The sequence below is a fragment of the Vidua macroura genome, chromosome 4 (genome assembly GCF_024509145.1).
Source record: "Vidua macroura isolate BioBank_ID:100142 chromosome 4, ASM2450914v1, whole genome shotgun sequence".
Taxonomy (NCBI): Eukaryota; Metazoa; Chordata; class Aves; order Passeriformes; family Viduidae; genus Vidua; species Vidua macroura.
Window position 1 is genome coordinate 57,716,665 of NC_071574.1, and position 10,183 is coordinate 57,726,847.

General features: G+C 35.6%; 1 long non-coding RNA gene across 1 annotated transcript; it reads left to right on the forward strand.

Moving 5' to 3' along the window:
- Positions 1-6,133: 6,133 nt before the first annotated feature.
- Positions 6,134-9,569, forward strand: LOC128805879 (uncharacterized). Its single transcript, XR_008436623.1, has 3 exons — positions 6,134-6,231; positions 9,009-9,122; positions 9,440-9,569. It is a non-coding gene; the product is annotated as an uncharacterized LOC128805879 (long non-coding RNA).
- The last annotated feature ends 614 nt before the right edge of the window (positions 9,570-10,183 follow it).

Below are 10,183 nucleotides of genomic sequence, written 5' to 3' on the forward strand. Positions count from 1 at the left end.
TTATTATTTTATTATAATATTATAAAACATTTTTGAAACACTACTCTGTAAGGTTAACATTGCCCCTGTAGGAAAATCGTGAAAATGCTGCAGTAAGTATGAATGGTAACTGCTAAGTTACATTTATTGATGGTGAGAGCCCCTGAGTGTGACACCTGAGGATGAGACAAGGTAATATATTAAAAAAGCTGAATGGGCCTCAACCAAATGGCTTAGTAGCAGCAATAGTGTAACAGACTAACACAAGCATGCCAGACCATGCACAGTTAGGCAAACAACAAAAGTTATGAATGAAAGAGGGACCTGGGCTTTGTCCTGAGACAGAAACTTTGACAGAAAATATTGATGCTCAGCCCAAGATGAGAAGCCCTCACCAGTCAGCCTGTCAGGGTTGTATGCCAGGGTACTCAATAATCCATTTTATCTGACTCCAGCTGTTGTGATCAGAGACAAAGGAACAGGTGTCCCTCCCTGGAAGGAAGGGTCAGGGCTCAAGGAGATTTTGTAAAGCACACGCATGGAGTCCAGCTAACAGCTGATGAAGAGACAACGTTGCAGGTAGGAAGAGCTCACAGGAAAGTGAATAGAAGACATAAGAATCTTTTCAAGAGTGATGTTCAATCTCTATGTGGCTAGAAAAATATATCATTATTCAAGGTATCTCAATAGAACTATTTGTGTGTCCTGCATATGATTAAGAGACTGTCATAAAATGGGAAGGGAACCTGAGGAAAAAAAGAAAAATATCTTCTAGAAGGTTTCTATCATAGAGTGTTTCTATCTCATTCAGGTTTAATCCAGTATTGTGTTGAGGCTATAATTAGAGGAAAAAGTCAAACCTTGCTAAAATTTGCTCCAAAATATGTGAACATTTGCAGCTCAAAATGCCTTTCCTAACATTTACAGAACCATTATATCTTGGGAATTTTTATTCAGGTTTTTTCTGGTTTTGAGCTGAACTTTCCTAGTTTTGGTTTGGCTTTGGGGTTTTTTTAATCATTTTTTCTTATCATCTCTACTACTTGTCAACATTTATGACCTTAAATGTAGAATAGCTTCAGGCAGAATTAATTCAGTCATGATACTTCTATGCTGAAGCAAATCACCAGTAAAATTAACACTCATTAAAACCAAAAGTGTTTAAAATCTAATATCTCATTGCAAAACTGTCCATTTACTAAAACCCAATTAAAATGCAATTAGCTTTATAAGTGATGTATATAATATCTAAGGTCAATTGCTCTGCACTTTATAACTCCAATTTGTTTTCAGATTATCTAGTGAAAGAAAATTTAGAATGGCTTTTAAACTTTTCACTCTTAGATATGTAACTAAATGTTGTCTTTGCATAAATATTTTTATTAAAAAGAAAAATACTAATAACTCATTGAGAATAATTCTGCATTTATGTTTCTGTTCTTTATGACAACCGCTAATGATAGAATTTCTAGTAATAAACAACCCTCTTTCATGAAATCCCTTACTTTCAAAAACACTGAAGTAGTTATTTTAATCTAAATAGATCAGCATGTTCTAGCTTTCAAAGACGTATAGTCAAACTGCAAACAGCTATCAATGGGAGGATAGACACCTGTTTGATGCCATGATGAATTACTTCTCTCTAGGTACCCTTTTCTCTTTATTGACCTGTGAAAGAGCTGGACACTTAACTGAGAAGGATTCCTACATTCCACATCTCTTACATGATCGGATAACATGAAGCACGACTAATTTCATATTGTAATTTGATTTGGAGAAAATTTGCTATATTATAAATCTTTTGTACTAAATCCTGATAACAAAACTACCAATTTCAAACACATGTTATTTGTTTCAAACACGTGCTATGTTCAAAACATGAAAGAAATCTGTATCAAAAGCCAGTGTAACCAACTTGCTTCTCATATATATGGTTTTAAAAATTATGAGCCACCTTGAGGAGGAAACTAAATTCCCAGTTAGCTTTTCAGTGAGATTCCAGTTTACAGTATTTAACATTCTTATTTCCTTCCTACTTGTGTTAACAAGGTTTGTTCCTTCCTAACAACTGGTGGGCTGAAAAGATCTTCTCCCTTCATTTGATATTCATATTTAAACTTGCTACTTCTAAAGTATGTAAGAAAAAAATGTTTCCATTCTTCTGCCTCTCTGTATCTGATAAAATGTCCCCTTTTCCATCCACAAATAATTCTATCAATTTAGAATTTGTCTTGCTCTTATTGTGTTTAAACTACTTTAGTTAATAACCTATAAATCAGTATCTCTTGCATTCCATTTTCTTCTTTTCATTTGTATGAACACATTTTTATTGCTCTTTTCCCCCCCGTATTAATTGGGTTTTTTTTCTTATCAATTTTCCTATCAAGTGAGCAAAGTTTTAGCAAAAGTAGTCTCTGGTTTTGAATTAGGTTAGGTTTCGGGTTGGGGTTTTTAAAATTATTTTTAACTATTAGAGTGATTTAAAAAATGAATAAAAAATAATTCTTGCTGGTACTAACTTTTCTTGTTTCTTAGGCAGTGATTGTAGATATGCTATTTTATTTGCACTCAGAAATTCCATCAAGAAGATGACTCCTAGCAGGTTTCATAGCTGAAACTATGTGTTTCAGCTTTTTAATAAAGTGAAAATTGGTGTATTTTCTGACTTCATTGCTCATTTTTATCAGGGAAACATCACGGAAAAATTACCCTCTGGCTTTTTGTCTGCTAAATTATAACTACAGAGCAAGCTGTACTTGTCAGGCTTGGAAGAATTTAAATTCATCTTTTTTCAAAATATTTTTTTTTCTCTAAAAATAATGGACAAGTTATTTGGTAGTTTCAGAGATAAGTATGACTTTTAATGTGAATGTATTTTGTTATGGAATGATCAAACCAGTGTGAAACCATTTTGGATGCCTGGGTTCTTAATGTTTGAAAACTTTTATGATGATCGAGGTAAAAGTGTCTTAGGAAGTGGGGTTATGTAGGTTTATATATGTGTGTATGTATATATGTGAAAAATTTTATTTTAACCTAAGTCATACATTTGAGGCTAGACTTGTCCTACATCAAACACACCTGGGTGCCAGCCCAAGCTCAGCCACAGGTTCTGGGTGTGCTCTGGAGCATGATGGAGGAGGCAGTGGGGACCCTCCAGCCCTGGGCAGCACAAACATGCACAAGAAGGGAGCACCAGCTCCTCAGGGAACGTTCTCCATCCCCTCTCACTGTGGTGTCACTCATCTGCCCACCTCACTGCTCAGTGCACAGTCAGCCCTGTCACCTGAGCACAGGACAAGCCAGATATGAGGGTAAATTTGGGGCAGTGTTCCTTCTTCTTACTCTTCCTCAAAAACAGGACATATTCACAATCTATCTATATTCTATGAAATGGAAAACAAGGCTGAAAAGTGGAACTTGCTTCTATTTAATTCAATTTTCTAATGAGATAGTTTGCTTTCTTATTTTTTTTCTTTTATTTCCCCCACCTTGGTTTCTCAGGGAAAAGTTAAGGGAAAAAAAAAAAAAAAGAGAAAGAAAAACAGAGCCTCATTTAAAAGCAGATGTATTGAAATTAATTAATACCTTTGTGCTTAGCGTTTTAACCAGAAAAGTATTGCTTGTGAAAAAATACCCAGCTTTACCCAATCATAAAATTAAGACATAAGTAAGCAAAAAACCCTATAAATGTTTATTACCTTCTAATTCACATAGATAACTGTAAGTACTCTCATGGAGGGTCACAATTGGTGAAGAACTTCAAGATTATTTTTCTAGTCTTTTATTTATTTTGTCATTAATATTTTTAATGATCTGGACAAACAGAAGTAGATATCAAACACATTTTTGTAATCTTTAATTAGTATCAAAGCAAGCCCAGGGTGTGAATAGTTTTTAAGGGAAAAACACATTATAAGTAAGTCTAGATCTATTAGTGTGTTTGTGACTGGAGTCAAAGTTGACAGTTTATTGCAGTAGTGGTATGTGCATAAAATTTGTGTTCACAACCCCAGAAGAAGAGTTTGGCTTAAACAGATCAGAAGTTCATTTTTTATTTCAGTTGACTAATACCCTTGGAAGATAGCTTCATGGTTGTTTTATTCGATGATAAATTGTAAGAGTCGTTGCCTATAGGAATGTGGTAGATGAGTGGAATATGGACAGAAAGAAAATCCTAGCAGAACAAAAGGTCCACAGAGGGACCTCTCTGACAGTTAAACCCCCTTATTGATTGATGTAGCATTCAGTATCTTCTGTTAGGAGATTTGTACTTGGACACTGTTTTTACTGTTATCTTGTTACACCAGCTTCTTAAAGTAAGGAAAAAGAAATAGACTCCTGAGTGTGTAACTTTGGCAAGAGAAAGAAAATAGTTAAATCCATGTGATCACAATATCTGCATGAAAATTCTGGTGATTTTCAGGAAGAGTGAACCTTACATCTTCATAGTACTTTTCCAAGAATAAGGTACTTCATATGGTAGATAAATATGAGCAGTTCTCTTATGTTTTTCTATTATTATTACTTTTGTGACTGATGATTATCACAATCTAATGTAGAAATGGGGTTTGGATGTCATTGCAGAAGTTCAGAAAGAAAAAGCTTTTCAAACAATAAGCTTTATGACCTTTGGGTTTTAGATAAGTGGGAATACAGAACTTATCATATGTGCTCTGTAATTGTATATATGATAGAAAATATGCATGGAATTAAAAAGGATGTCAGCTAAAAATGTATTCACATGCTCATGAAGGATAATTAAAACTGATACTATGACCTGACTGGAAAAAGGAGGATAGGGCAGATGCAAGAAAAATTAATGGAATATTTAAGCAGGGATTTTTAAATTGCTGAAATAGATTATATTTTTTAAAATAATTTTTAATATATTCTATAAAATTCTCTATTGGTACCAAACATATTTTATGATTTTATTTTTTAAAAGCTGTGTTGGCCATGGGTAGCAGGAATAGGATTTTAAGACTCTTTTTATTTTTCTATTATTTTAATTTAGTATTTAAGGACCAAAGAATATTTGAATAAAGGAAAACAGTCATTCAGTCTGAGGTGTGATTGCTGAGGGGACAGAGGGTATCTGAACCTTTAACCATCACAAATATTTTGTAGCAGTTGGAAGAAACTGTGTAAAGTGTCCTGAGTATTTTTGTTTTCTTCATTTTGTGAGTATTTTATAGACTCAAAAATGTCAAGATATGATGTGTGGGCACTGTGGTGAAGAAGGACACCACCACTGAGGAAGGGCAGTGACAGGCAATGTGCCAGATCAAAACAGACATTTGGAATAAAACAGGTTTACTCAAACATAAAACATGGGATACAAACAGATAATTCTAAGAACTCTAGTTTCTAACACTCTGTATCCCCTTGCAAGATAAACCCGGAAAAAAGTGAAAAGGAGATCCCATGATCTCCCCTCCCCAGAGTTCATGGCAGTTTGCAACAAACTCATACAAAGGCGCAAAAATCATAAAGAAAGACACTTTATATTTTAAAAAAGCATGTAAGCATTTAACATGATTTTTGATTATCATTCTTTTTTTGTATAAGGGAGAGGATAGCCAGATACTGGTACCATAAAGATATGAATAAATACACAGTGAATATCTGCTTTATTGGTTTTGAAACATATTTGACCTGGGAAATGGTCAAATATGGTAGTTGAATCACAGGGAAATTATATAGAGTCTAAAACGGAATTTGGGATTCACTAATATTGTCCCTCCTAATTACATAGAGTCTAAAATCCCTGGGAATAAAAGCAAAAATCTGGTCAAAATTAAATTTACCCTCAATCCTTTGTGTGTCAGGAAAAATCTCAACTCCTTGCTCACCATGAGAATGACCGCAAGGCAGGCAATGCCCTTTCAAAATCCAAAGCCACTTTGCCTTTGAGTCTTATTTTGTGCCAAAAAATTTTAAAACATCCTTGGTTCCTTTTTGTGCTTTACTGTTGAACTTCTTCCATTCTGTCAAAGCTCTTTCAGGGCTTTAAAGCCTCATAATGACCTTTCTAGTTGACCCTGACCCATTCTTCATGCTACCATGATGTGGTGTCATAATGCTTCCATGAAGTACAGTCCTCTGAAGGGGTTAATGCTCCCCTGCCATTCAGCTGTTAGTTTCTCCTGAATTTCCCACTGACTGTCACAAAGGATAACAGAGATGTAATAAAAAGGTCACGCAGGTGCTCCCACAGAATATGTTATCAAGTCCTAGCAGTGAAGGAATGTGAGTAGGCCTATTTGAATGAACAATGAAGATACAATAAAAGGGAAGCTGAATTACAGGCAGCAGGCAGGTTTGCACTAAAAGAGTAAACAGGATTTACTGTATTCAAGGAGTCTGAAAAATTACACTCATTAGCCATGTATCAAGTAAATCAATAATACCATTATGTGTTACAATGAGAATTAGCTTTAACAGCTATTTCATACAACTCAGCAGGGACTCACAGCTAATTCAATTTTTACTGCATTGTATTCACACAAATATTCCTTCAAAATAGTATTATTTTTGGTTTGTCATTCACCTATTTCCTCACTTTACTCAATACATCTAGGAAAATAAAATACAGCACTCAAGAGCAGTAGTTGTAACATAAGGTTCATTGCTCCTGCACCTTGTGTCAGAACACTGAAGACCAAACCTCTGTCTTGCATGTACTGCCACTAATGCCTTCATTAGCCAGTCAGCTTTCTATTCCACAATAGATCAATGCCAGCTCCCAATAATTCCTTAAAACAGGTCATCCATGAGGACTGCTGCAGTAAGGATCCTTCTGTCTACCTCTCTCCTTGATTTTCCTTTATCTGAGGCTTCCTGGATGGCTATTATTCTCAAGTGCAGCAGCTGCAGGCTTAATTAGGAGCCAGCAAATGAAAACAATTTGGTGTTCGCACCTTTACTGTGCTGCATGGCCTAACTTAGTAAATAAAGGCAGGAAGGAGGGAGAGATATAAATGGGTGCTTTGTTAAAAAGTATCCAATAAATATGGCTAATGTGGATAGAAAACTCATTTCCTATGGAGAAAGCAGAATAAAGTGTAAATAGTAAATTGTGGCAAGGCAATAGAAGCAGGACATTTAAGAATTTCAGTGTGCAGAATTGTGGCAGAAGTCTTAGCCTTTATGTGAGAGAAATCAGGACAAATATTCAACAGAGCATAACCAAAAGAGCCTGTGATAACATGCCAACAGTCGTCCCCAGGGTCATTTCCCTTTGTAAAGGCATCATCATTGATTTAATTTATTATCTAATTTTGCTTCTTTTACTCCATGAAGATATTTTTAACAGAAAGTGATAGGCCAAGATTTTTTTCACACTCAAACAATTTCCAGAGAGAAAATGAGAAAACTAGAGAGATTGAGAGAGGAGAATCATATATCGTTTGTTGCATCACAACTGTTGCTCTTCTAAACTTTATCCTATATCTGACCATCTATTCCTCTAGACAGCTATACAAGGTACTAAATCCTGAGATATATGAGATTACTAAATCTTATACAATAGTCATTGAAATTCACATCCTCAAGTCATTTCCAGCATCCTAGTATGTACTGCAAATGGGACACACGTGCCAAACATGCAGCCCAGATGAAAAACATTGCTTCACAATGTATTTAGCCTATGACAATGCTAGTGAACCCTAATGAGTTGCTTCTTTTTCTAAAATTTGAGGTTCCCTTCATTCCTTGTGTGATTTTTATCTAAAATTCACTTTTGTAACACTCTAACTAAATAATTGAAAAACTTGATATTTCCTTTTGACCCCAAGTGGAAGTCTGTAATGGATCAAAATGATCAGTGGTTTAAACTGACCATTAGAGTTTCTTTATTGAACTTTTTATTTGTCAAATAACAAGTTGATTGAAGAAACTATTCCTATATGAGAACAAAAACAGGATAATCCCTGCTGGTGATTATTCGGTCATTCCTGTGCATTGCAAAATAATCCTTTTTTCCTCCTTAAAAAAAAAAGTCAAATAATTACTTGTCATATGCCATACAGTGCACACAGGTTGTATTTGGAACTCAGTTGTCCTCTCAGGTTTTCACCTGTACAATTATTCTTGGGGATCCAGACAAACACCTGGATTCTCAAGTTGCCTCTTGCAGATTCTTTGTACATGATTGTGTCTTTAAAGTTTGACTGAATAATAATAAAGTGGTTATTAAGAAGTATTGGGTACTTAAAATATAGGAACACATGTGCAGTTTTTAGTGGGGGTTTTTGTCATGGATTTGGGTGTTTTTCTTCCTTGAGGAAATGCCTAACTGGATGGGGAGGCACTCGATTGCGTGCTTGAATTGGTGATTGTTTCAATTGAAAACCAAGTTGCAGAAGGTCAGAATGGGTCACTTGTACAATATTAAGTGTTTCTAAATTGGCTGTGTTCTTGGTGGTTTATTAAGAGCTTGGTTTAATGTTTGCCAGTCTTCTCCATGTAGAATGTTGTTGTAAGGGACACAATATTAAAATGTGTAAGAAACTTCCCTACCTAGGCAGGGCCCTGAGTTGTTGTTTATATTTTATCTTCAATTTTCCCTGAAAAAGATTGCTTGTTATCAGAAGACTGAGTAGATCATCAAATACAATTTATTTAGTTTTTGAGAACTGATGATATCTGTACAAGTTACATGTCGCTTCAACTGAGAGTACTAATAAAATTAAATAAAGTCTTTCAAAGATTTTTAAAAATAGACAGAAATTGTAAGAAAGTAATTTTGAGGGGAGTCATGAAGCAAAAGCCTAGAAGCAGATGAACAGAAGGAAGAAGGAAGAAAGAAAATAACAATATCAGAGTTTTCAATATCTATTGTGAACAAACCCTTCTGCCACCTTGCCCTTTTACACCCAAAACAGCCTTTTGGGACCACATCCTCCCACATACAGAGGGCAGACTGTTATTTGACCAAGACAAAACAGAAACCCACAAGATGGTTACATGCAGATTCCTCTTCTGTCTGCATCACTCTCTAGTTTCATGCATTCATTCATCCGCAGCTGCCTTCTCTCATCTTCGAGGCTACATCAAGGCTTCCTGCTGCCAGGCTGGGGCGAGACGTCTGCGTTTAGACGTCCTGGAGGCAGAATGAAGGCACCCATGAGTGATTGAAGGTAACAGATAGATGGACTAAGTGCTCATTAACAATACGTGTGCCTATGAAAAATCTGTTGCCCCAGGCCAACTGTCCATTTGGCCCAACCCCAGCATTTAACAGTTGCTCAAAAAATATTTGTATTCCATTATAGTTAATTTTCCCCACATATTTACTGTAAAGGATTGCCATAATGAGTCCCAGCTTTTGAACTAGACTGACCTATCTTGTCAAAATCAGAGCCATGTCAGCAGAAGCTGGAGACGTGTGAAAACTGCGTGTGAAGCCTGCTGCACACAATGTATTTCAACACAACTTTTTTCTCTTCTCATGTAGCCCAACCTATGTCTGATGAACTCAGGATATTCTGAGGAATGTGTGTGCAGTGAACAGCAACAGAACATGAGGATGGCATGCTGATACAAATTATTGTTTTTCTATTAAAATATGCTTTTTTTTACCTTCACCAAGTACACATACAGAGCTATAGAGATGAGTTTTTCAATTCTTGACCTATTCATTTCTTATACCTTGTTTCTGGGGGAAAAAAATCAGCCTAATAATGAGACATGATATTGTCCTATTTCTTTAAGTTGTTATTTGCTAGAGAATAACTAACAATAAACAAAAGACTGGGAGCTGGCTTGCCAGCTAGCAAAATTAATTACATGAAATTATATGACTAAGATTCTAAGACTGTTGTAGCTTCAGAAAATACAAGCAGTGATCAATTATGTGTGAATTTCCAAACATTTTTGATAGATCTGTACAGAATACATGAGTATAATTCTGTCAGACTTTCATCTCTCAAATCATTTTTTTTTCTTTCAGGCTCTGGGAATAGATTTTGTCATGTGTAAACTTAAGAAATTCATTGTAAAGGCAGGTACTTCAGACAGCATTTGTCTCATCTTACCTATTCTGGGCATGGGTGAGAAGCACTGGCCGTGTTGTCAGCTGCTCAGAGGGCTGTTCCTCTCCAGGTCTTAGGTACACGGTCTCTATACTCCCAGTCCTTGCATGTCCCTGCAGGACGAGACATTGTAAACCTTCCAGTTTTATTTTCTGTGATTATGCTGG